General features: G+C 41.4%; 1 protein-coding gene and 1 long non-coding RNA gene across 3 annotated transcripts in view; one reads left to right on the top strand and one right to left on the bottom strand.

The window, feature by feature from the left end:
• Positions 1 to 27871, top strand: part of CDH4 (cadherin 4) — a 423802-nt gene that overhangs the window by 153344 nt on the left and 242587 nt on the right. The window lies entirely within an intron of this gene.
• On the bottom strand, positions 25994 to 26869 carry LOC137484450 (uncharacterized). Its single transcript, XR_011004869.1, has 2 exons — positions 26550 to 26869; positions 25994 to 26317 (listed from the first exon to the last, which is right to left on the bottom strand). It is a non-coding gene; the product is annotated as an uncharacterized lncRNA (long non-coding RNA).

Here is a 27871-nt window from a genome sequence, read left to right as displayed (position 1 = left end):
TTGAGACCAGATGTAAACCCATATTGTGCTTGCAGGGCTGCAGGGAGAGCTGGCCCAGCTTGTTCCTACATGCTCAACATCTATGAGGATTTCATTCCCATTATTTAGCAACATTTTACTATTAGATCACAACTTTAAAAGAAGCGTTTCTGATTGCTTGTTTTCATCTGCTTTATTCTCTATTCGCTTCCTCAGGGCTGAGTAAATAATTCAAATATTTTTCTTTGAGGAATTCTTTATTAAAGATTTGACCACGAAATCCTTAGAGGGGTTCCATATTTGAAATTATTTGTAAAAGTCTTTGATGCATCTTTCTGGGGCTTGTTTTCTTTTTGCATCACAATTACTGCTGAATTTTGTAGTACTGAGTTTTTGTATCATCCCGTGTTTAACTTTCTTTTTCTGTATTTGACTCTTACACAATAACCCAGCACAGTATAAACTGAAATTTAGAATTGAATACACAGTTGGAAGTTATTTACAAGCTCAAAATCTGTTGCTGTGCTCCTCGATATTAGCTGCAAATCCTGAATGCTTGCCTGTTTGTAGAAAGTGGGAACAAAAGCTTTTTAAATACTGTTGAGCTGAAGCTGAATCTCAGCATTCAGATTCAAAAAACCTTTTCCCCCTCATTTTCTCTCACTCTAATTTCTATTGTAGTCCAGATTTATAGAGGCCTCGAGTTTATCTGTAAATCTGATTGCATTTACCCTGCTGTAGTTTTCTGTGTTCACAATCCATAAATATATTATTGTGCCAGCAATATATAGATACCCATCACTTTGCTGCTGGGGAGCAGAGAGCACAGAGGAAGAAGAAGGCAAAGAGAGAGATGATTCTGCCCCTCAGCAGGAAAATATGCAGCTTTTTTCCCCACTTCTTATCCACAGCAGCTTCTTCCCTGTGTTATCTCAGCGTGCAATGACACAGCCATGTCAAGGGAACCAATAATACTTGCTGTCCCCAAAATAAATACATAAACAAATAAAAATCCCTATCTAAGAGCTTGAGATGGAAAGAAATACAATATGAAAGAGAATTAAATTCCAAGCCCAGGTATGCTTCAGGCGTTCCAGGGCAGAGAATTGCTTTGTTCTGGATGGGGCTTGCAGGAAGCAGGGGCCACCATTTGTCATCGTCAACATTTGGATTGAAGTTTGGGGAGTGAAAATGTTTTCATAAGAGAAGTGATACCATTGCTGGTTTGGCAGAGCAATAAAAGGAATGCTCAAATGTACCAATTAAAAGGTGTGAATGGCATTTTTATGGCCTTGTTCTCATGCACTCTCAGCACTGGATGCAGCCTGTATGGTAAGCCTGCTCTGGTCGGACATTATTCACTCTGATTTATATTCTTTAATTAAAGGCTTTTAACATTTAATTATATTGGGAAAGTAGCATTGGTGCTTAGGTCACTTTATGGCACAGGAAATAATCTTATTTTTATTTTCTAGGCTGTGATTGCAAAGCAGAATCTCCCCAAGTGGGCAAACCTCCCAAAACATTAGGTGTGCAGAATTGTGCATGCACTTGCACAGCTTGCACAGCAACTCAATTATTGCACTTACCTGCTTTGAATGCATAATCACATTAATTACTTGGGCAAGCTAGTTATGCATTATGCATATTTTTACAAGCAGTGGTTGAACTGTATGCTTGTAAATATAACTGAGCTTTTCCTAACTGTAGTATATAATGTAATGAGAAAATTATCTGTGGAGTGGTAAAGTGGTAGCTTCTATATTGCCAGGAAGGATTTCCAGCATGCAGCAATTCTAGCTGTGAACATATCTGATTAAATTACATGAGTCTAGAATGAAAGTTGAATCAGTAAAAAATGTTTTCATCTTCTTACTGAAGGCCAGAATTTTCAAGCTGGGTGTTCAGGATTGTGTACCAATTTTTCTCTTCATTGTAATCCCCCCACATAATGTAAATAAAAGATCATATAGAATTGATACATACTTAAAAATTAAGAAGAATATTCCAACTGATGACCCTCCAATTGTAGAATGCGTGTTTAGCATCCAGGACGTGGATGTATTTTGCAAGTCTGCTTAGGTTTTTATCTTAAATTCTTGGATACTAGCCTACCCTTCCAAAACTCTCAACACAAAACCATCTCACAGGTTGTCCCTATCCATGTGCCAAAAGCTGTTGAAGCAGAAAGGGGGAAGATGAGGGCTGCTAAGTGTCCACACTTCTGTCCCACACTGGGACCAGGGGGATTATCCTTTTTGTTCCTGTCACTGTTATATTTCCTACCTTTGGTACCGTTCCTCCTTGCTCATCTCCATTTTTTTTTTTCACTTGATTAAGTGTCTAATTTGAATATTAGGGCAAGACTTTTCCATTCATGACATGATGTCACGATTTCCAGGCACTGCATATGCTGCATTGCTAGGTAGCACTTAGCAATGTTTGGATCCCCATCTGTTACCTCAGTTTGGCACATTGTGCCTGCACTTTAAGCTCCAAAATGTTGTGACACTGCTTCCTACGTTCCTGGGTGCCAGGTGGATTGGAGCCATTCCTCGAAGGATGTGCATGTGCAGTGTAAAGCAGTAAATCACTTGGAATGGGCATTTGTCCTTGCTGTGAGGGTGTCATTGTTCAGTACCCAGCACAGCCCGAGCCAGTCACTTCCCAGAGTAATACTCCAACTTCCTGCTAATTATTTGCTGAAAAGATGACAGCTCTTTGGACATCGACTGTGTTGTGGGTATTTCAGTAAACTGCTCACGTCTCTTACAGCAGAGTTCTTTCCTACCACCACACCTTAGTGCATGGCAGAAGTACATGGTTCTATTAACAGTGTAAACTTAGCAGCACACGTTGGCTGGTTTGCTAGTCCCCCACAGCCAGTGTGTTGTTATGTCTGTGTTTGCCATGTGGAGTTAGGGAGAGCTACATCCCTCTTGTCCTCATGTCCTTTCTGCCAGCTGATGAGTGACTTGGTAAAGCTTTGGGACAGTTCTCCTCTCTGCCTCCGAAGGCATTTTGCCATTTCATTTTCTCTCTATGTCTTCTCAGTTTGTTAAAACTTACAAGCCATCTTTCTCCTTTTTTTTCCTCTCTTTTTTTTTTCCCCTGGTTTGAGTGGAGGGTGGGCCAGATGGCCTCCATAAGTCTCTTCCAACATCCAGGACTCCACAGTGCTCTTCCTCTCGTGCTCTTCTTGACTCTCCTCACTGCAAGTGGGCACCTTGTCAGCTTTAGGGAGCTGTCAGCACTGGAGGGGGGAAGTCAGAAGAAAGCATTTTCATTATTTTACACAAAAATTATGAAATCCCCTCAAAATAACTTCACTAACAGTGACCTAAATACTCAGTTACGTCTGTATTTCTCTTAAAATTCATCAGAATTTAAGTCCCTGTCGTGTTGGTATACTTGAGAATTGGGTTAAAAGAGCTTGAAACTGGAGGAGATAATAGGCCAGTTTGTAGACAGTACAAATATTTCAGTACTGACCCATTTCCAGCACATTATTTTTAGTGTACGACATTTCGTATCACTTTGCATTGAGATTTGATGTGACAGTATTAATAAACTTTAAATAAGGAGAAGAAGAGGAGGAAGAAAAAAGACTTTCTTTTTCTGGGCAAGTAGTGTTTAAAATCTGATGGACTGAAGGAGCCACGGATAGGGAGCAGGAGAGCAGCACCCTCAGGGGATGGAGTTTCCCTTATACCTGTAAAAAGCTGTGGTGTAACACAATGGCACATCTAACCAAAGCTCTCAAAACCATTTCATAATTTAGCAGTCAGTGCCTAGGGAGCCCAAGGGATTTAAGCACAAACAGTGGAATAAGCAGAAACCCATTAATGGAGAGATTAACAGGACTGGAAGAGTGTTTTCCATAAGCTGTTCGGGGTGCTCTGTGTCACCTGCATCTCCTGACAGCAGAGGGGTGACTCTGTCCTGGAGGGATGGGCAGTGACAAAGCCAGAACTGGCTGCACCAAGCAGGGAGAAGGAGTAGGAGACAAGGAGGAGATATCTGCTCTTGGGCAGAAGGTGGAATGGTGCCTGTGCTGCCACTGCAGTGCCAGGTCCTAGTGAAAGGCAGGAGGCTTATCCTCAGGAATTCAGCTCTCGTGTTTTCACCACTGCTGTGATGGAATCCTATAAAACACAGGTCCTGAAGATTACTTTTTTTCCCAGATACTTTTTTCTGGTTTTTCTTTTATTGAGCTGCTGAGCAGAGCTTAATGGTGGTGACAATAAATTTGAGAGTTTATGGGTGAGAATCAGGGAAGGCCAACAAGGCAGATATCCTTGTGGGAGTCTGCTATAGATCACCCAACCAGGATGAAGAGGTGGATGAAATATTCTGTAAACAGCTGGGAGGAGTCTCACAACCTTTTTCTCATGGGGGACTTCAACTTTCCAGATGTCAGCTAAAGAAACATAGCAAAGAAACTGCGGGGTTGGTCTCTTCTCCCAAGTGACACGTGTGTGCTCTCCCTTTTCTTCCAAAGGAATTAGAGTCCAAATGATGTTTATTCCCTGCAGTCTAGGTCATGATTGAAATACCGTTTTGAAAAATTGAAGTGATTTGTCTTTTTCAATGTTTGGTCCTTTGGATTTTTTTCCAGTGTTTGCACTGTGTAGATACTCACTCTGCAGAGGAAGTAACAGAGCCAAGAAACTTGACTCTAAAATAATTTTCTTTATACTAAGTGTTTGGTTTGGAGTTGTTACCTGATTAACCTTGTTGGGCTTTCTGCCCAACTGTAGCTGTCACCAAAACCAGAGAATGAATGCCTGATTGAATTGAAAATCTTATGATTTGGGCAACAATTGAATTGCTGTCATCCTGTCCTGTTGTATCTAAATGGTAATTACATTCTTCCTGCAAGTTTGTGATTGGAAATGCTCTGTGTTTCTTAAGTGGAGCTAAAAAGTGGACATACACCTGATGCTAGAAAAACCTGTGACATTTTACAGGAAACCATTTTTTTCCTAGACAATTACAAAGCAGAAGGGATTTCAGCACTGAGAGAATGCATGTTATTGGCTGAATAAATGCATATTATTTGCTAGAGAAACAGGTCAGTGTAACGAGCACTTCAGCATCTTTTTACTTTAGCTGTGAAATACCAATTTCTGTTTTCCTAAATACTAACGCTGTCCGTGAGCAGTATTTAAGTCAAAGAAATCTGTTATGGATACTCATCCAAAGCAAATTCCTGCTGTTCCAGAGAGGAACTTTTCCATCTACTTGACTGCTCAGTTTTGCTCTACCCTGAGCAGCTGTGTGTTTCTTGCTGTATGGGGGGAAGGGGGTTCAGACAGGAATGTACAAAGAGATCTGAAGTTGACCAAAAATGTGAGCAGCTTGAAATATGACTTGCCTTGCCCTTAACTCATTCCTTTTGAGAAAAGAAGTGCTACTTTCTGAATGATAAAACTGCACAGCCTGAAAAATACATTAGAGGAGATTTTGGGGGTACCTGGATGAGTATATAGTGGGAAAAGTTTTGAAATTCAGCTTCCATTGAAAATGATTCATTGTTTTTATTTTTTGAATGAGTCCTCTGTAAATAGACAAGTAGTAAATATAAGTCATTATGAGATGGTTTTATGTGTTATTTGAAGAGGTTTAGTGTGTTGTTGACTTCCATGTGACCTGCTGCTCTCAGTAAAGCTAAAGGCAGTGGTGGTGCTAAACTGGTGCAGTTTTTGTCTTGTATATTTACTGTACATTTAGAAACCACTGAGCCAATTTTAATCCAGGTTCGCAATCCAAGTGTCTGCTTTTCCAAGGATGCCAGCCTGCCTCGAAATGCATTGCAATTCATGGCTTATTCCAAGAGGGTTTTTTCTTGTGGATTGCTTTTCTGTAGCACATAGGCAAATAAATTGTTAAATGCCCAGAAAAGTGCTGTAAGCACAAGCACATAATTAGTTTTAGGTAGAGAATTCATTAAAGTGACTGGGTGAGTTCCTTAAGAGCCATGTCACTGATCCCCAGGATCCTGGGCTGCTGTGGCATCCTGATGTATCCACCCTGCATCTGGGAGAGGAAAACCAGCTGCAGAAATGCTGTACGAGCTCTCCTAAAGGCTGAGGGCAGTGAAAAACTCTGCTGAAAAAGGAAAAGGGTTGTCTGAAGTGATAGAACATCTCAGGGACTGCAAGTGGTTTCAAGCACTCTTTCCCTTACTTAGATCAGGTTAAATTCACTTTCTACCTTTCAGTAAGCAGGAACTGAGTTTTAATTGTGGCTGCCTACGGGTCAGCTGCAGCTTGGGCTTGTGATTGATTGGGTCCTCCAGAGCAAGCCCAGATGAACACAGGACAGTCAGCAGGAGCAAGCTCAGGCCAATTAGCTCCCAGTGCTATCGGCGATGCTATGGGAAATCCATTTTTTTATCAGTAAGACTGCAGCTTGCATCAGCAGTCTTCATTCCTCATAAGCAGATCATTGACTTATAAATTCTTCTGGTATCTTTGGGATGTTTTTATCTTCCAGCCTATTGCATGTACTGAATTTGAGGGGACATACCAGTAGCTGTAGCAATGGCAAAGTTAATATTTTCTTTCGAAGTATTGTGTTATATGTCAGCTGAAACAGCAAATGCATTTTTGCAGTGCGTTTTGCTGTCAGAGGATTGCATACAAGAATCAGCACATGCTCCCACTAGCATACTCTGTTCCTCCTTCTGATTTAATGGGGTAAATGATCAAGGTTCCTAAAACTGGGCTGAAAACTCTGTTATGTATTGCTGCTCATTTAGAAAGCAGTAAAGCTTAGTAAGTCAAGGCAATTGATTAAGCATCTCTCCTAAATTATAACAGAGCAGATCTCCATGCTGTGTCACTGGTAACATGTTTATGGCATTGAGTTCATTGCTGCATCCTTCAGCTGAAATACATCTGGCTGCCTGAGGAGCCTGTGTGGGACTTGGTGCTGAAAATCCCCCTACTGAGCATGAGGCTGGAATTGGTGTGGGCCAGGACTCTTGAACTTCTGGCACACCATCCCATGCAATTAATTCTATGCCTAATGCCCTGTCTCTGCTGGGAAGTTGGCTTCATTCTGCAGCCCTTTTCCAGCAATCAGTCATGCCAGCGATAAGAGATAACCCATCACCACTCCCCTTCTCACAGCTGAAGGACATGGCTCCTGCAAAAGTGTCACTGTCCTGAGTAACCCTTCTGTTCTTCACTTGAAAGGTTTTTGTTTGTTTGATACTTCAAATATCCTTAATCACTTAAAAAAGCTTGTTTGCATTGTCTTTCTGAAAATTTTGCTAAAAAAAAAGGCAAGCTAGGAAAGCGACCAAGAAAATACGAATTGATTCTTAAGTTTGTAAAGTATGGAATGGTAGAGGAGAATTAGAACCTCCTTGGTCTAGAGAAGTTTCAGAGCAGAGCTAATACTAGAGTGGAAACCATTTCAGCACATCACCACATCTAATAAATGCCCAGAGCCCAAGGATATTGCATGTACACCACTACACACCAACATTTCTGTGCCAACATGCTTGAGTTACTCCTGCATAAATGACTAATAGGTAAATTAACGAGTGTATTTAATGTGTGGTCATAGAAGGTGCTTAGTGTATGTGCATTTGATATGTTTTCCAAGAAAGTTGAGACTTACAGGCCAGCACACCGATGTGACTTTGGACAAGCATCTTGTAAAAGAAAGTCAAGTGATAGGAGAAGATAATTTCTCATCTGCATTTTCGAGTGCATAGGTTGTTATTTTTCTGACAGCTCCATCATTTATTATCTGTGCCATATTTTTTTTTTTACTGTAAAATAGTGCTATTTCCCCATCATCAGCCAATTGTTCTGTAAGGGCTGTCTTTCATCAAATCCATGTAGACTGTCAGACATGGGAGGCCTGATCCAGGTTGGAAGCCAATCATGTTGCTGCTGGCAATAAGATACACAATAAGATTTATTCTTCTAATGAGAAGAAATGAATCCATCAACACTATAAGAGAAACAAATGCCCCTTCTTACATCATCAAGGCACATTCATATTTTCAATAGTGATAGATGGGAATTTGAAGTACAAAGGTATTTTATCCTTATTATCAGTCCCTGTCATTTGGGGCTAAATGTCATTTCCTGTGAGTTGGATTAAAGCAAGGACAAGCAGAAAAAGACTGAGGTTTTCAGTAGATTAGACATGTTTGCACTCACTGATCCTTTTAAACAAAGTGCTTATTGTTTGAACATTTTCAAGATGTTCTGCAGTCATGATTTGCCTCAGGTTACTCAAATTGTACTTTTAATGCAAGAAGTGATGGAAGCAAGCACTGGTTATCCCATATCCCTGGTGGGAGGTTCACAGCTACAGAATTCACACAGAAATCAGAATTCACTGATTGTTGCTGGGGTGCTTGCTTTTGGATGAATACAAGTGGGGAGAGTCAGCCCTTCCCTGGTACTTTCTATCTCATCACAATGAATGTAGAAGTGCAGATTATCCACACAGACCCTGGGAGTTAAAAGGACTGTATGTATTAAGTATGCAGCTGTTCTATGACTAATTTATGCCTTAATACTTTGCTTTTATCATGAGTGGTGGCGTGAAAGCAGTGAGTAAGATGTTAACAAGATGCTCTGTCTTGTTTTTGAAATCTCCTGGTAATGTCTCAATTCAGGCATTTTAATTTGGGTGGTTTTCCTTCGTGTTACAAAGATAAGGCAGAGGAGGAAGGGCATATTTTTGTCCTCTGGCTGTGAAAAAAGTTTTTCTCAAAAGAGAGTTACGTGGGAGCAGGAAGCATCTTACCTCCTGCTTAAGAACCGCTTTGGGTCAAGTAGTGAGCAGGTCTGTATCAGCTCTTTAAGCACTGGCAGATATTTTATCTTGGTGCTTTTTAAAAGTGCCTGGTTGACATTTGGCTCCAGAGATGAGATGTTTTCGTTTGTCCAGATGTCTTGGATATTTTCGTGGCCAGGATGTCTTCCCTGGGGTGTTGGTGCTGCCGAACAGCTACAGACACAGGAACGTAATTGCTGTGTTTTCCCTGGCAAAACCCGCACCTCGGGTAACCCTTGAACAGTGCTTGGAAATGAGAAGTATCACAATCCACATTGTCAGGGAAGCAGATAAAATCAGAGGCAGAGGAGCTGCTGCAGGAAAGGGCAGGCAGAGTGAGAGGAGGAACCAGAGGGCTCTGGGGAAGGAGATGGCTCTGTGATAACGTCCCAGGTGCCACCTTGCCATGGGCTGGGGGTCAGCGGTGCCGATAACCCAGGGCTGAGCACACGCTGCTTCTCCTGCCTCTTGCTTTCTCAGCCTTTTCATTAAGCTGGAATAATGCTTAGGTGCTCCTGCTAGGCATTGTCAGTTTTCTCTTAGCTAGATTTAAACGTATTTATAGCACCTAAAACGTTCAAATTGGTGAAGTAATCTCCATGCAAGTGGAGCTTAGCTCTGCTTTCCCATCCTAATGTCTCTGAAACGGAAGCATAATGCTTATTTTCCATGTGCCTGTCTGCCTCCCCCATAAGGAAAACCTTTGCATTTGAGTTGTTCTGAGTCCAACAGTGCCAAAATGTATTTTTGTGAAATAAAATAGCTAATTAGATCACATAAACTTTCCGAATGTAAAAAATGAAACTGTAAAACAAGCAGCTGTGCACTTGAGGTTCATCCAACCTTTTCTGCACAAGTTGCATTTTGATCAGCCTGAAGACTGGGAGTTCATGGCATTCCCCCTTTCTGTGATCCAGGCTCAGTGATGTTCTTGAAGAACTGCCTTCTTTAAAAAATTGAGCATTTAATTCCGTTGGGCAGCAGCATCTTACCATCTTGTAAGCATCAATCCAAATCCACCTCTCTGTGCTATGCAGAAATGTCTCTCTAAAAAAATGTATCGCCATCATGTCTCTAAAGGAGCATTCTCCACAAAATGAGAATTCAGAGCTTAGTCTCCTTAATGTGGGAAGGAAGAATGCTGCCACCTCTCTTTGTGCAAGGTTCTTATTAAGAAAGGATTTGCAAGAAAGGAAGGGAATGTCTTTCAGGGGAAGAAAGGTGTCAGTTCCTTACTGCTGTATTCTGGCATGTACTAAATAACTCTTTGCCAGACAGAGAGTATTTATCATTATCCCTGCATTCCCACTAATGCTGCAGAGTGCCTTGACCTCCAAAGTTGTGTTCCCCAAAGATGGGAGATGTCTCTGTGCATCCTGCTGCATCCCTCAAAAGGACTGGCTTCTGGTTGATGCTGTGTGTTCTGCTGGCCCAGACTATTGAGCCAGGAGGGATTTCATAAATAGGTGTGCTGGCAAGACAGCTTAGACCTCATCAGTTCCCAAATTAATGTGGCCCAGGCTTAGACACAGCAGAGCAGGTGTGTGCAGCTTGGCTCTCCTCAACTCCCAAGTTCCCACCTCAAATGCACGGGGAGTTTCTTAAAATGCAGAGAAGCCCCAGCATGTGCTACCCAAGCCCAGATTTCTCTTTACTTTTCCAGAGGTTTATGTACTTGCTGAAAAAATGATTACTGTTCTTAAGAGTTTGCATCATCAATATTTGCATTTGTTTGTAGAAGTATCTTAAATAATTAAAAAAGGACTATAGCACACATAAGCGGTTACTGTTCTGAGAGGAGGAAAATAACTTGCAAGATACAGTTATTAGTGTCAGGATTTGATTTCCTTTTTTAAACAACTTAGCTTCTGAAATTATGAGGAGATGTCAGCGATAATTAGAGAATTCTTAGATTCACAGTGCAATCAACAAGTCATTTGTATAGTTTTCCTTTCCATTCTGAACAGTTTTAGAAAGACAGCAAATCATGTGTTTATAGAGATACATGTATAATAATATGTATTTGTGCTTAATGTCTGCTAATCTCCATACTTCATAGAAAGAAAAAAACCCAAGTTTTTCTGAACAGTTTTCTTCTTTTGAGGATTTTTGCATCTGACGTCGAACATTCCCCTGTGTTCTGCAGCTGTTATTTTTTACCATGTATTCATTTCCATTCACTGACAATGTGCTACTCTGAGACCTGTGCATGTAAACTGCTCTTGAAAACACTCAGTGCTCAGAAGTCCTATTGAAATCAATATGAGAATAGAGAACAAATACTTGCCAATTTGAGCTCTGGGTGCTTACAAATGCAGCTGTAGTGTGGTAAAGATTAGAAAAGCTCAAACATTTCTGCTATTATATTTCTATAGAAATGTGCCATAATAATGTGGAATAAATATGTGGGAAGAAAATCCATACTTCAGCTTAACTGCCTTGGGTAATTAATATTATCATCATCATTTTATGGATGAAAAAAAAAAATGGCAGTAGAGGAGCTGTAGTTTCCCCAAGGCAGAAAAGTACATTTGGAGCTGATGCTGAAATTCAGGTTGGCTTGATCTCTGCTCCTCTTTGCTGAGGTCTCTGGAGCCAATGCTGAAGCAGATGCTGTACTTAATTTTCATGTTCTCTTTCACTTGAGTGAAGAGCACAGTTCCTTCTCAGCTTTCTACCTTGTTAGTGAGAAGTGAGAGATATTTCCACCGGGCAGTTCAATCCATTGAAAATTCGAGCTGTCGTTTTTCTCTTCCTTGACTTCACAAGCAACCTCTGTGTCCTTCTGCTCTTTTGAAAGTGTTTTAGCCTAAAGTGCATGGAAATTTTAGACTTGGGGGAAACAAAAATGTGGTTTGACTTACTATCACAGATACCTGGAGATGTGAGGTTTTCTCCAGAAATTACAATCTCTCCTGAGCCTTTCATTTCAATTAAAAGAAGAGGAATGTGCTATTTTAGTGCAGTTCTCATCGTGGCTGCCCCACTGGCACAGGAATGGCTGCATGATGTGAGCATCCCTGGGCTTTGCATTTCCTGAGGACCGGTCCTGGGAACATCTCTAGCAGTATTCCTGGGAATAGTGGCATCAGCTCCTGGCACTGCTGTTTGTTCTCAAGGTGTGTGCCCAGCCCAGAGGAGCCTGCAGAGCAGGTTCTGTGTGCTGTTAGACAGAAATGAGGGCGAGGGCTGGACTGATCACAGAAAAGAGCATTGCCATCCCAACAGGGGCATGGTCCGTCCCCGTTCTTAAGTACCTGGAGGGATGCTGCTGCTGGAACAGCAGGTGAGAAAAACCAGAGGGAAATATCAGACTCCTGTTGAAAAGAAACGGGGGAAGAGACAGCAGTTGGTTTGCCATAGGTTTCGCACTGAGAAGTCTCAAATAGAATGTATTTTTCAGTATGTTAGGACTTTTAAGAGCATTTAGTTATTTATACAGAAGAGCTAAGAGTGGTTCTCAAAGAAGAATAAACATTAAATTACCATAATTCTTCCTTCTTTCTTTACAACAAAATGTGTAAAGGAGCTCTAAGAGCCCAGGAGAAAACACCAAGAAAAAATTTTAGCTCAAATGAGAGCAAGGGGTTTTTTTTCTCAAGCAAAGTTTTCAAAGAAAATGCTATTTAATATTTAGGCCTTGAAAAGCAAACACATTCCTTTGTCACAATCAGTTCAGCATGCAGTCAACACCAGTCAGCTTTGACTGTGAAAATGTCCACTCTGGGTTACATTAGGGTTTTTGTTTTGGGGTACAGTGCTGTAGGGCCAGAGTTTAATGGTCTTTTGTATAAGGGCTGGCTCTAATGAAGGAATTTATCTTCAGCCCTAGAGCTGGTTTTATTTCACACAGTCAGTATTCCAACATTTCTCTCAATCTTTGTCTTTGCTTCTCTTATTGCCCCAATGACAGGGCGTCTGCAGGCCCTGGGCACTTGTGCCTGTCAGAGCCATCCTTGTTCCTGTGTCCATATGGATCCATAGAAAGGCTTCCCTGGCTGTTAAAGGCAGCAGGCTGCTTGCATTGAGTGCTAGAAGAGAGCAAGGAATGGAGGTTATTGGTGGAGGGTCAGAGAGTTCCCTAATGAGCACGTTGGTGGAAGGGATGCTTTGAAGCCAGTGGTGGAGGAGCACAGTCCACATTAACTTGTGCACCTGGTGCTGCTCAAGAGGACACAGACAGATGAGCCTACTTTGAAAGGTAGCCAAAATCATCTCTTCTTTTTTTTTTTTTTTTTTTTTGAGTAATCCCTTGATGTGCTGGAAAAAAGGAGACTAGGGAACATAACGTGTTTTAATTCAGTGAGTGTTGTGCAGGAAGAACAGACTATGACCTAATTTGACTTAAAGATGCACAAATGTTCACCATTTCCTTGACAGGCATTAGTCCAACCATTGCACAATATGTTGAGTTGAGGGTGGGAGAATGTATAGTATGAATGCAGGTTAAATAAGAGCAAATTCTGTCATTATTTTTGTTTCTACAGCTCCTAGCACAATGAGTATTGGAGTTGTCCTCATTAGTAGCATTGCAATAGGAAAAAAATTAATAAAAGAATTTTAAAGTAGAAGGAATAAAGAAACAACAAACTTGCAGATTGTTAAATTACTCTTTGTTTTCATTATATTTTTAAATGCACGATAAGTTGAAGGTATTTGAGTCTTCTAATCATAAAGTATTGTCAAGACAACTGGGTCAATGTGTATCTTTGATGACTGCCTTTAATTGGGGAGGGAGGGCAAATCAAGAAACTCTGTCCTTCAGGAGTACAGACAATAGTACTAGCAGAACAGTTAAAAATATTTTAAATTGATTTTTTTTTCCTCTGTTAAAGAGACATTAGACAGGCTTCTTCAGCACTGTGCAGGCTTGAAGAGAATAACAGGAACTCATTTAAATTCCAAGTGCATCCCTGTCTGTGTAACCAGCTTGTTGTTGTACTCTGCAGAATTGTTCGATGTGGATTAATATTGTTGACTAAATTTACAGAGTGCAGGGAGGAGAAGATTGAACTTTGCTGGGGTCTGGATTTTCTCTTGTTTCTTGAAAGGAGGGCAATAGATGCAGATTATTTGTGCATAGAAGGAAAAATTAAAAAAAAAACCAAAACCACTGACTATTTGTTAAGGGTAGAGAGAGGGCACAATTTACTTTAAGTGATATCTCCACATTTAGCTACTGGAGGAGCAAGTGCTTGGGAAAAACCACATGGTGCTCAAAGCTCTCTTCTCCTATTAAAATAAAATAAATCTGTCTGTGCTCAGCAGTCAAGATGAAACATTAATTAATGCAATGCTGAAATCACTAGGAACAAAAATGAAATTAATCCCTTAAATATGCTATTTTTATTCCAAGACTTTAGCTTCTCTTCCCAACCTGGATGTATGTGTTTCTCTGCAAAAGTGGAGCAAATGTATAAATGTTGACAGCGTGAAGACCTCTCTGTCTCTCCGGGGGACAGGAGAGCACTGAGCCTCCCTTGCTATCCAAATGAGCCTTCAGGAAGAGCTGTTTCACCCATGCTGGTGATGGAGAACTTGCCCAATACAGCAGCTGCAGCTGGGTTTGGTGGATGAGTTGGGAAACTTCTCCAAGCTTGGCGAGGCAGGGAAAGAGATGGACCAGGCTGATTCTAAAGTAAATAGACTACAACGTGTAGGTGGGACTTCAGGAACACTAGGCATATCTGCTAATTATTTTAATTTCTTATTGCTCACTGGAGCCAGATCAATTAAGAGGAGAAGATGATAGTAATTACTGTCTGCGATGTAGACTAATTCCTTCTGGGTTGCAGGGAAGGGGGGGATAGTCAGTGAAACCCAAAGCACCCCAAAGGAAAAGCCTTTAATTAGTCAGTGGAACTCACTGGCACACAACATCATTGGGAAGGTTCCAAAACCTGTTTGGCCGGAGCAGTTGTGACAAGATCAGCAAACACAAGCAGGTGAACTGCTGGAGCCTGGTTTCCTGCTGGGACATCCCTTGGAGATGCTTTCTCCAGAGCCTGTGCTGTGGCAGCAGTGCTGTCCATGGTTGGGCATTCCTGGGCACTCTGTCCCAGGGGCATGGCTGGGAATTTGGCAGGAGCTGAGCTCTCACTGCAGCTCTCCTTGGTGGAGGTACTTACACAGCAACAGTTTTTTCTGGAACTTGTTGATAAAAGTTCTCGAGATCTCTGCCTTTCTGGCAAGGTCAGCTGAAGTGGGCTCCAAGTTTCTGGAGGGCAGTGTGTGAGGGGAGCACAGAGACACTGAGATTCTTTAATACTGGTTCTTTGAGGAATGAGACTAAATCACCAAATAGCCAAAAATCCAGGGAAAGGCATAATCTCCTAGGCTGGTAAATCTGCAGATTTTGTTAAGTGCTCTTGAGGACAGTTGGATTATTTTGTGACTGCCAACAACAGACTCTTGAACGTTACTCCAAGCTGGATGTTTAGAAAGACTGTCACAGACATGATAAGAAGGGAGATGACTGCAGAGCCGTGCTCCTGTATGACAATTTATGTCACTCCTTATTATTCCTTGTAATTCCGTGCAAATCAATATCTTTGTAAATCAAAATTTCCTTGTAAATCAAAAAGAGGGATTTACATGGGCCAGTAATGTTTGTACAGGCCATAAAACCAGTGCTCAAATGGACTGTCTCCACCAGGAAAGCCTTGCATAAAATAAAAATCCCCAAAATCCCCAAATACAATTTTTAGCCCTCAACTTCTTTTACTTTTGGAATGCAAGGTTCTTCCCATTTTTTCATTCCTCCAGCTGCAATATTACTTTTGTGTCTGTGAACTCCAGCTCACGTTTTGTGCTCTGTTGGTATGAGTGAGAAGTAATTTGTTTTGAAAAGCAAAGCAATGTAAATGTGTCACCTCTAGCTTGTTTCAGAGGTGATCTGTACTGTAGCAACCATGAGACCTTGAGAATTGCTTTGGGTTTTGGTGCTTCCCATGTCAAATCTGATTCTTTTCTCATTCTCTCCTCAGCTTAGCTGCTCCCACAAGTTTTTTTTCCTCCTCCATGGACACAGAGCTGTGTCAGCTCTGCAGCCATCTCTGGGTGCTGCAGATGTGGTTTTGTTACAGATGGGTCTGGCAAAACTCTGGGGACAAGCACTGTTTCTTTAGCACCATTACTGTAAGGGTCATTTCAACACCCTAAGTTCTTGTTGATGGACCAGGGATCTGTGAATTTGAGGCAAATCTCGGTGGATCAGTGGCCAGGGCTGTCCCTATTTTGTTTTGTGGGTGACTAGAGTTGTTCCTTGCTGACTGTAGGCTTGCTATTTAGCAACATTTTTTCCTGCACTTTCTTCCTTCCATTTCACAGCTGCTTCCAACAGAAAACTTTCTCTGTTTTCTGTCTTGCCAAAATGAAATCCTGTCCTGTTGCCATTTCCATGTGTGGTGCCATGGAGGAAAGACAGACTTTCAGCTCCTGCTCTGTCTTGGAAGGAGAGAAGACCAGGCTAATGGTCATTTAATGAGCTCTTCCCAGCAGATGCTAATGTGCCCAGAAATAACGTGGCACAAACACAGCTTTAATGAATGAAGAATGTGGAACAGGCTTTATTATAATTTTCAATTTGCTTTTGAGTTGAGCAAGCTGCATGAATACCCAAAGACATTTCTCTCTATTTGTCAACAGATGAATGCCCTCCGAATTGTTAAGGGCAACATTTTGTGAGCAGAGAGATGTTAGCCCCAGGCGTCTTGGCTAAATTGCAATTTGGGTAATTCAGTTTCACCTGCTTGAATTCCCCCTGCAGTTTCTGTTGGATGTGGAGCTCTTGCCTGCTCCTGCCCTGCACTGCTGTGCACTCATACCATCCGCTATTAAACAGCTGCTGCCCATAAGTAGCTGAAACATTTTGGGATCCTCTGGGATGAATAGCTCTGTATAAATATAAAATGATACCATTACCATGTTTGAAGTAAGATTTAATATAAACAAACGATTGTTTCAGTAGATGGTGCTCAGCTGAGTTACAGCAACTTGGGGCTCTGGGGAAGCAGTGGAGTACCAGCAGTCCTCCCCTCATAGCACTCTGTGTATGAGGTTTTTCAAAGAAGGGAGTAAGGAGAGAAAGCTTTTTCCTCTTTCCAGCTGAAGAAGGGAATTATGCCTCTGAGGCAGTGGAAGTGAGCAAGGCAGCTGCTGCTTCCCAAAGCAGAGCCCAGAGACTTGGACAAAACCATCTCTTCCCCAATGCCAGAAGAGGTGTTGGTAAAGGGATGTATTTTCTGTGCCTTTGGGGAAAGGTTCATTACCACCTTCTCAGTGTTCAAGGGGATAGAAGGGTATGGCAGTGAGAGAGCATAGCTGGTTAACAGTCTCTAGACCAAGTTATAAAGTGCACTTTTCAGGCTGTGCTGTTAGTCCTGGCAAGGAATCATTTCCATGGATGCTCTCCTAGGTCAGTTTTTATAGCTGCCATTGAGTTCTCACGCAGCACAGTGGCAGTAATGACCCTGTGGTTACCTTCCAGACACCAGCTTCTCTGGTTTCTTGAAACATGTCTTCCCACAAAAGTTCAAAATGTCACTCACTTTACACTAATGAGAGGAAATTGTGTTGCAATCTCTGTACATGGATCTGCTTAATGCATACAGCCAGTCAGGCTGGACAGCACCCAAGCTTTGCAAACTAAACATTCTTTTCAATAAACATCCTTTTCGCTCACAGCACACTTGGTTTAATACAGCAGATGCCATTAAAAAATGTGCCATTTAGTGACAGAATCATTAATATTTTTAATGTTTTTTTTTGATAATTCCACAGTCCAAGCATTAGTGGGGATGGAAATTCCATCACGTATGGCAAAGTTGTTAAGGCACTGAGCTACATGTCAAATAAATAGGTCATTTCTAGGTATTACAGGGAAAAGAGAAAGTGCTGCTATAGAGCCAGGTCAGTGGAGATGGAGGAAGGTGTTCTGCAGTGGCACAGCCACATATGCCCTCTGCGCCAGGAATGGGAACTGCTGGAGTCAAACCTCCTGCATCTTCTGTCTGTAGAACAGATGCAGCGTGGTCCTGGGGCTCCTGGCTGGGACTGACTGTGGACTCTTTACCCAGAGGATTGGAGAGGCTCCCTTGAGAGCATGTAGCCTGTGCAGCCTCGCTAAAATATTTTTATTGAATAAATGCAGTATTTAAAAGATTACTCTCTGTGTTTCGGATGGAAACCTCTTCTTCAAACAGCTCCTTTTTTGTTGCTCACAGGAACTCCAGGAGAATCACTAGATTCACCATCTCATTATCGCCTTTGTGGGGATGCTTCTTTTCTATTAGTGTTTTCAAGTTGTCTGCTGAAAAATGAGAAATAAGTACACAGAGACCTCTGAACAAAAGAAACCATGAGATGGATCCTCAGCTCAAGTCTAGTGTTTAACTGTGATTGTAATCAGGGGAGCTGTGTTGTGTGACATCACCAGCGATGCTGGGCAGGACTCTGGCTGGCTGCTGTGGCTTATCATTGACTCTCTGAAAAGCTTCTGTTTCTGAATGTCTGAATGGAGCATTAAGTGCTCTGCAAGGTGCACGCTGCTTCCTGATGTGTCATCTTCTGAATTGCTGAGCAGCCTCTCTCATAATACTGACTTATTAGTAGAGGTTCAGAGCAAAACACTGCAGGTTCTGTGGCATAAAGCAGCTTTCTCAGGAGGCTCCTGCATGCAGACCATGCCCCGTTTTTCAGAGGAGAGTGCTTCAATCCCATATTATTGGTCTCAGTGTTGGTCTCCAAATGAGGTGATGCACTCAGAGCCGCGTTCTTCCCCGTTCAGTGTGTACTTGGTGCAGACAGATGTTCCTTCTGTGGGTGATGCACCAGCTTCCAGGTGAGCCTGTCTTTCCCATTACAGAGGAGCACAGATGTGTCTGCAGTGGATGGAAATGCTCCCAGAGGGCATTACAATATTTCCATCCACGGCCTCTTGCCTTGTCTTTGTCGCCAGCATGACTTCTGCTGCTGCTGATGCTTTTAAGAATCCTGAATGCTTTACATACTGGGGTTTTATGTGATTTGTCACTGGGAGGTCACAGTCTTTTTCATCTAATTATTTTCTACTCATAATTACTACTATTATTTTATGCTTACTGTTTTATGATGCCACATAGGGACAGAGTCCTACTGTGCTAAGCACAATGCAAGCCATAATAAGGAAATGGTTCCCACATAAAAAAAATTTGCTAATGTAGTATGAGCTATGATCCATCATTGGAATAGGCAGGAGGAGGAGGAGAGCTTATGGTGATAATTAAATATGATGGGCAAGATGCAGCCTCCAACTCCCAATTCTGAAACAAGGGCATGCGTTTACACCCACAATTATCACGACTGGGCAGCAGCAAGCACTGAAACACCTTTTTACCATCTCAGCCAAAATGGGACTGTAGCTGTCGGTTTGATGACTCTAGAAAGTAAAAAGCTGTGTTGTGAAAAATGAAGGAGAAAGATTATTTAGGGTTCAGCTTTAGGAATGGGCTTTTTGAACAGTCAGTAGTTAAATAATAAATAAGGGAGAGTATCTCAGATTTATCTGCAGAGAAAAGCTCAAAGTCATCTTCTACATGGTATATTGCTCATACAGAAAGATGGAACTTGGTAAATGAAAAATAAAGAATCCTTATTTGCCTGTTTGTCATAGATTTCCATAAAATTTAAGTCTGCCTGCAGTTCACCACCCTACCCAAGCAACACATTTAATTTCTGCATCAGGAAGTACAATTTATTTATAAAGCAGGAACAGGTTGGTAGGGCGTTCCTTAATTTTGCTCTGGAAGGGGTGATGGTAAATTTACCAAGTGTCTTGAATTGAATCAACATTTTATAGAAGTTACAACTGTCATTTTTATAGTGAATAAAGAACTAGGAGAATGAGGGGGGAAATACCAAGTAATTAGCTGTTGAAATCACCAGCAATGTTTTGCAGACTGAAGGCAGCGCAGTGATTTACGAAAGCGTATGGCTGTAAATATTTTGATGTATATACATTTGTGTTTATATAGCTATAGATAGGTTCCTCGTTCAAGTAATGCTGCCTTCTCCTCTTTCCATCACTTCAGAACAGCACAGAGTGCATCCAGGATCTGTCCTCTCACAGGGTGGGTCCCATCATTTGCTGCATGTGGGGCTGTGGTTCTCCACTGCTGATGTTCCATCAGCAGTCCCTCTCCAGTCCCCCCAGTTTTATTCTCCTCCTGTGTAGTGGAGCTCATTCCTCTGCCCTCTGACGCACCCCGTGCTTCAGGAGGCACCAGGCATGTGACAGTCACCAGGTCTTTGATCTGATAGGAATGAAATGGAGGGAGAAATAGAGGAGCTTTTCAAACAGAGCAGCCGCTGACTCATTGTCTTCTTGGGGCGTGAGCGGGGCCTTCCTGAGGATTCCTGTGGACTTCAGGAGATCCAGCACTGCTTTAATGTGGCTGTTTGATTACAGTTCCCAAGGCAAGCCTTTCAACTCCACTTTCTGGCAAACAGAACTTTTCTTGGCCTTTCACTGCAGTGTTCTTTCAGCAGTGTCTTTGCATTGCCTGATGTCAGAGCAGGCTGCTTTAAAGAGCCAGAAACCTCATCCTCAAGTTAAAAGGGAATTTCAGATGATTTTACTGGCGCTAAAATTTGGCAGAGTTCCATGGGCCAGGATCACGAAAGGAATCGATCTGTGCAGTCAATAGGTCGTCTGCCCACTTCTCCCTGTTCAACGACACATCCCTCACAGACAGAGCGAGGCAGCCTGACATCCTGCTCCCCAGCCACTGTGCTGGAGAATATAAACCAGGTGCATTGGGACACAAATACTGCACTGATCTCGGCAGGATGCCAAAGGTCCTCAGAGCTTTTTGCTCTTCTATCACCTTTAAACAAAGAGATCCCCATTATTATTGCCTCTGAACAGGGCTCTCTGTTGACCTTCCACTTGCTGCTAACAGGGCTGCTGTTCCTCTTGAAGGATTCAGCCTACCTTCCCTGTTCTGGCTGGAGGAATTCCTCACAGAACCTCTTTCCCAAGCCTTTTTTGCATTGCACTGTCCCCTTTAGCTCTTAGCTCTGGTGTTTCATCACTTGATCCAGTGGCATTGGGGTGAGCAGTTTAGGTGAGGAATGTGTTGCTGAATATCATGTATAGCTGAAAGATGCTCAAACGGATGTTTGCCTTCTGACTGCTTCAGGTTTTGTATTACATCTCCAGAGATAAAGAAATATTCATAAATTGATATTGGGAAATTGTGGGAAACGGGAAATTTTGGAAGGAACCTATGAAGCAGTGGATAGAAAACATTTCCATTTGATTCTGGTCAACAAAAATAGACTGTTTTCTGTGAGCCTCTTCTTTATTGAAAAGAAGAGCACTGGAAACATGTATTCCCATTTTTCATAGCTAAACAGCTTGCTCTGATGGTTAAATGTAAGAAACAGGTCTGTCATGTACAATAATAATCTGCATAATTAATTATGATACTTATGGCTATGAGCATCATTTCAAGAGGAATAGATGTAAGCAGCATTTAACAGTTTGAGAAAGGAGTCAGGATAAATGATTTATCCAGTGGCTTGTATGGAGGAGGGGTTGGGCTGTGAATGAGTGGCATCCAGAGATCCAACCTTGCCCTTGGTGTACCTGGAAGGAGAAGGGAGGCACAGGTCAGGGCTATTTGCCCATCTTACCTGGTTTATTAATTTGTCAGCTCAAAGAATCACTCTGGTATGGCACTTGTCCAAGTTACAAGCTATTATGTGGAATTACTTTGAAACCAGTGGGAATACTGCAGTTAGATTAAGTAGGAGAAGCAATTTTCCAGTTGTAGGATTAAATATAGCAGCAGAGCAGTATTTTCATATTATTTTATTTATTGATGACTTTTTAAAAAGCCCACTCTAAAATTTAATGGTCATTTTAGTGCTATTAGGTCATCAAGTAGTTAATGGTTTCAAGAATTTTAAAAACTGTTTGAAGGCTTTTAGATTGAATATTGCAGAATATCAGTTAACACGTTGCCTTGCTTTAAAAATGTAGCATTTCCAGTGCATGTTTGACATGCTTGGGGCTACTCCAAGTCTTGATACTCAGAAGGAACCAACTGCAATATTAAGCCTTAATATTTTATTATGAGATTGAAGCTGTTTACAAGGTGTGTAGGGAAAAGTGGATTATATTTTGTCATGGTGCACGTTTTTACCCAGAGTTAGGTACCTGACTGTAATGGGACAGGTTTAGCTCCTCCCCAACAAAAGGAATAAAATGCAACTGTCAAAAAAAAATTAAAGAATAGATTGCCTGTGTTGAATTAATTGGATTGAAAAATATAGCTGGGAAAACCATCAGATTTTGGGTTCTGATCTAGCAAAATGTTTCTCTCTGGCCTGCTCCTGTTGTCCCCCATGCTGGAAATATGCAGGAATTAGGCCATCGAGGATGAGATTTGTCCAGTGTTCCTGCATTAAGAGCACTACATGCACTGTGTAAGCTGGATCCCAGAAATGTCAATTCAGTTTATCAAACGCATGTTTTTAAGTAATTTCTGTATGTTTTTTTCAGTCTACCCTAGAACCTTCCATTCATTTTTCCCCAAGCAAATAAATCCTTTTGATATGTATCTGTATACACTAATTATGAATAGCTCTCCTTTTAACCATACTATTTCAGATAATTTGGGTTTCCTGTAACAGTTTCTTAGATAATTATTTAGTTGGATGTTAACATCTTCATAAAACAGAAGAATGATTGCTTGATTTTTTTCTTTCCTCTTCTATAATGGGTGACCATTCAAAATGGAACAGCTGTAGTGACTGAGAACTGTTATTATCCAGGGTGTGAATTACAGTAAAAGGACTGTAAAATGCGATAGAGTTACAGACTTTGATAATAAAGATTCATCTCAGATCACCCGAGATTATAAAGGTGTTAAATGACTTCCTTTCTGTGCCTTTCTAATATTTCAGATTTCATAGTAGCATCACTGTCAAGATCTATTTGACATTCTGTAACACTTTCTCAAACAACAGCCTGTCTCCTCTCCTGACAGGGAGCATGCTTTGAATGAAAGTTCATTAGTCTATTGAAACATCTCAGTTAATTGCTAAGCCAGTACCCAGAATTGTCAAGTTCATATTTCCATCTGTGCTACAAGCATAGCAATAAAGAATTTTTTTGGACAGGTTAATTTGCCTAAAATACCGTGTAGTCAATCAGAGGAACAAAGTTGTTGATGGGAGCATCTGTCAAACTGGAGCTTTCATCAGAGCTGTCCCTCTCTGCGAGACGAACATCTCTGGCTTCCACGAGTTGGCAGAAATACAGCAAACAATAACAGCAGCTGCACTAGAATAATGTTATTCCACTGCTAAACACCAAACAGCTGGGTGTTGCATTGGTAAGAATGCTTTATAGTTTAGCTTCTTATGAAAATAAAATCCAGTCATTCAAATATAGCATTGTTTTAATATTTAATTTAGATTGTTTATATTATTTGCATTTTGTTAATTTTACATTTCATATAATTTGCTTGAAAATAGCACTTTCTTGGAAATTGTGTATGTACATGTGCGTGCATAAAGATTCCTAATACGTGGTGTTTTTCTTTAAAAAACAAAACAAAAGCAAATTAAATGTCTGCATAAAAAGCAAATTAAATGTATAAACTGAAATTATTTAAATTAGCTGGGAGCTTGCACTGAGATTTCCAAGGCATGCACTACATGGCCCACAGTGTGCCATTAATTTTCTGACAATCCGAAAGATCATTTAACAATTAAGTTCTGATCTTCTACTGATTTCCCTCATCATCGGTGCTGCACACAGTGACTATGTCCAGTATTTGCTACATGAAACACATCAGTGTTAATGGAGAGAAAAATACAATAACTCATTTTACCACAAACATTTTCATGCTCTAGGAGATGAGCTTGAAATGCAAGTAATTCCAGCTAAATCAGTGGATTTAGCCTAGATTTACTGTAGTGTGAAAGAGGGTAAAATTTGACCAGCATCATCCAGAGCTGCAGAGCATTAAAGGCTGAGATGTGAGGAGCATTACAGTATCCAAAATAAGGTTTCATCTGGACTTTTTCACTGGTTCTGAGGAGAATAGATGTTCCTTGAAATATTTCCTTGAAAGTGTCTCTCTTTGTTGTTGATGACTGTAAATTTGAGGTTCACCCCAAAACCGAACATTAAAAAAAAAAAAAAAAGGAAAAAGATGAATTGCAGTCCTCTGCATGGAAGAGAGTTTCTTGACTATTTTGTAGTTTTTATCTTTGTGATACAGTGTGAGGCTTGACCTTGAAAATTGAGAGTACCTAACTATCCAAGAGAGATGCTGCAGGCTGTTGATTTGCAGAGCACTTTTAATATCCTCCTCTAGAAGATGGTGGAAGTGTACCCAGCATTAATACTATTTTGGTCCTTCCTTGAGAAGGCATCACTCCTCCTCCTGAATAGATTTGCTTTTCCATCATGGCTGGGTTCCCTGGCAACTTCTTCAGTGAAGTCAAACATATGTGTGTTAGGGAGAGAGTCTGCTGAGGGGGGAGTGTTACAGAGCTCTTTCCGTGGGATACGGAGTCCCTTGTCACTGCCTTGTCCTGATGTTCACAGTGGGTGGAAGGGAAGAGAGGACCAGGTGGGCAAAGATAAATTTGTGCAACGTTTGATTCCATCCCCATCCACGCTGTCCTGCTTCTCTCCAGGCCTCTTAGATGAGAAGGGAGAGCAGTTGGCAGTGGAAAGACTTGGGAATAAGAAAATCCATCAATTCTGGAAGAACATAAGCCTATCAGCTACTTTGTATTCTGTCAGGCTGTGGGGGAGAACATAGCTTGTCTTATTAATGTCATATCAACATGTCTTATTAATAATGATAGAATCACTCAATACCGTTGAAAAAGAATATAATAAGACCAGCTATGATAAGAGGTCAGGGCACAGAGCAATTCTTTTCTGAATATAGACATCCATTTAAATTTATAGATAGCTTTTCTAGCTCCTTTTTTGAGAGTTTGTACTCAGCAAAGTCAACAGAGGTTTGCAGAAAGCCTCTGCTATTTTCACTATCCTGAAATGGTGACTCTTGCTCTTTGAATTGACCTGAGTATCCAAATCCACCAATGTTTTCAGGCTGGTAGCCAATGCAATGACTGAAAGTTAATCTGTTTGCCCCAATTAATGTATCATGTCATCGGACTCAATCTTGTCCTGAGAACCATTTCCTTATTGAAAATCTTGCCAGTAAACCCATGGTTTCATTTACTAGCAGATGGTGGAGTTGGTTTTTTGGTTAGTTTTTGGTTTTTTGGGTTTTTTTTCAAATTAACAGCTTAAATGTAGAGTTTTGTAGGTGTTCTGGGTTTGTACAGAGCTTTGCAGATGTGACTGCAGTGAATCCAGGCTGGGAATACGGGGCTGGGTGTTATTAGGTATCAGGACACATGCCAGCTAAAAAGTCAGTAATGTGTATTCAGAATATTACCAGAGAAGACCTCATCCCAACAGCTTTCTCCTTATTTTAGCACCCATCTTCATAAATCCACTGATTTGGAAGTGGTTACTTTCAATTTACCGTGTGAAAGAGGGTATGCCATTCTTTTTCTTGTTCAACTTATTTGAACTTTGTTTTAAATGAAGGATTAATTTGAGGCAGTTACGGAATTTTCTGTGTGTCTTGTGTAAATTGAGTTCACTTATGATTACTCATTTTATTTAAAAGTAGAATAATTGACCAGCTGTTAATGGCAAAGTTCTGAGGAGAGGTCCTGATCCTGTGTTAACTTTACATTCCTGGAGGACAATTTGTCATGAAACCAACATGATGTGTTGCTAATGATTCCTTCCTTGAGTCCATTGGCTCCCTGGGAACCATTAAGCTGCAGGACCATCTGCTCCTGTTAGTCCATGCCTGCCACTCCTGTGGTCTGAGCTGCAGGTGATGTACAGGGAGTTTGGCCAGCACCTGCAGAGCACCTGCAAGCTGGAGATTTGGGCAGGTATTTGCCCTGGTAGACTCTCCTCCACAATGACTGAAGCAATGCTGAAGATCATCAAATCCAACCAGTTCTGAATCAAGAGGGATCCAGAAACAAACAATTATGGAGGCTTAGTGGGGTTATGAAGTCTGTGATCAGACAGGAGCTAGAGAAAGTTAAAAAGATAACAATTTCCCAGACAACAGGAGTAACAGGAGATGAGTAGAAATTGCTGGAGTCCCCTCTTTGAACCAGCAGTGCTGATTTAATTAGCTCCTCTCAGCAGATGAACTGCACATGGAGCCAGGACAGGCAGGGCCCTGGGTGGTCACAGGACAGGCAGAGGTTAACACAGTCCAAGGCCCTTAGGGGCTGGGAGGTCACTGAGTGACTCGTACAGATCACAGGCTGCAGGATTTTACCCCATGACTCTGTTGCTCCTGAAACATCTGTGCAGTTAAAATTCTCTTTGCAGACAGGCAGCTCGTTGTGGTTTCAAAGCGATGGGATAGGGAACGTGTTCCTCCTTGTGACCCTTTGTTCCATCTCCTAAGTGCCTTTGCTGTAAAGACAGTCACACCCTACAGCTTATTTTCTGCCTTCAGTCGTGGCCATTAATTCTGGCTGTTTCTTTGCTGGGTGGAGTTCCTTTGTATCTCTGTTTTTGCCTTTTGTTGGCACAGAAGCCTTGAACCGTGCTTGTTTGAAGTTCAGAGACCTCACAAACACGTGCCATGCCAGAACACTTGCCTGCTGCTGTTCTGCATATCAGTTGATCTAGTAAAACACATTACCTCTTCTGTAAACTGTGATAACCCAACTTAGAAACCACCAGGGCTATGTCAACATCCACAGTGTTGAATTATTACATTGCATCTTATATTTGCACTAACATTTTAGATGTGCATGTGTTTTTTCTTCACTTACTTCTGTCTGTGAGCTCAGGCACTTTGTGGTACTTATAAGTTATGTCATAGAAGAATGACAGTTTTATTTGCTTTTATTGTCCACTGTGGAAGCACTGGAGGTTTGATTCTAAATTAATCTTTATTGTGTTTTTAAATTTCTTCTTATTCCTTGACATAACCCGCTATCTTTCAGACTTAGCTTTGCTGGCTACAATCAATTTATTATTCATAAATTCCCTGTTTTGACAGCAGTAGTCTGGATTCAATTATGCCAAAAGGCCCAGTCATACCAGGCTGCAGTGCTGAAAATGAATTGTTCAATGACACGATCTGTCTTAGCCAACGTTAAGTGATGCTTTGATAATTATATAGACATACGTATGCAGCCAAAAAAAAAAAAAAAAAAAAAAAGCTTTGGGAACATTTTTTTTGTTACCCCCCCCCCCCCCCACCCCGTGGAAAGCAGAAGAGAACAGTGGAGGAAGATAAATGGACAGATTATTAGCTGAGGCATCTTGTAAAGCCAGCCAGGGCCCGCTGCTCCAGCTCCGCTGCCTGCGCCGCTGGAGGCTGGACCGCAGTGGAAGACTGAAGACTGCAGCAGTACATGGAGCAGCAGATAAAATTAACACCATCATTTAGTTTTATTTGTTAGAGTTTTAAGTGAGCTGGAAGATAAAAATGTTTAAAATAACCCCTCGGAGAGAGGCTGTGCTGGAGAATCCCAGAATCTTCATATTTCCAAGTGACAGAACTGTACCTCTGCTGGTGTTTTCATGGAGGAAGAGAAGGGAAGAGCACTCCAGGTTATCTTTCAGGCTGACAGGTGAGAGGATTGACTGTAGTAGTTTTGAAGGCTGCACAGGGTGTCTGTCAGGAGACAGCAAGTTTTGCTGACAGCATCAGATTTACACACTTGCATGGGTATGCACGTATCCTGCACACCCAGACAGTGACTAAACGCTGCTCCCCTCCCCAGACTACATTTCCCTTCCAGGGTAAAAACACTTTCCTGCTAAAATAAGACCCTGCAGACACTGTGGTTTAAAAAAAAAAAAAAAACCTACAAAAAAAAAACCACCTTTTTTGCCCTGAGATCTTCGTTGTGTCTTTTTGTGAGAATTAATTTTTGTGGTTAGAGCTTTCCCTGAGCAGAGTTGTCCTGTAGGATTAAAACAGGTACAGGAGGAGGACAGATGTCTCCATGG

Source organism: Anomalospiza imberbis, chromosome 17, assembly GCF_031753505.1.
Source record: "Anomalospiza imberbis isolate Cuckoo-Finch-1a 21T00152 chromosome 17, ASM3175350v1, whole genome shotgun sequence".
NCBI classification, from domain to species: Eukaryota; Metazoa; Chordata; class Aves; order Passeriformes; family Viduidae; genus Anomalospiza; species Anomalospiza imberbis.
This window is presented reverse-complemented; position numbering and strand designations above follow the sequence as displayed.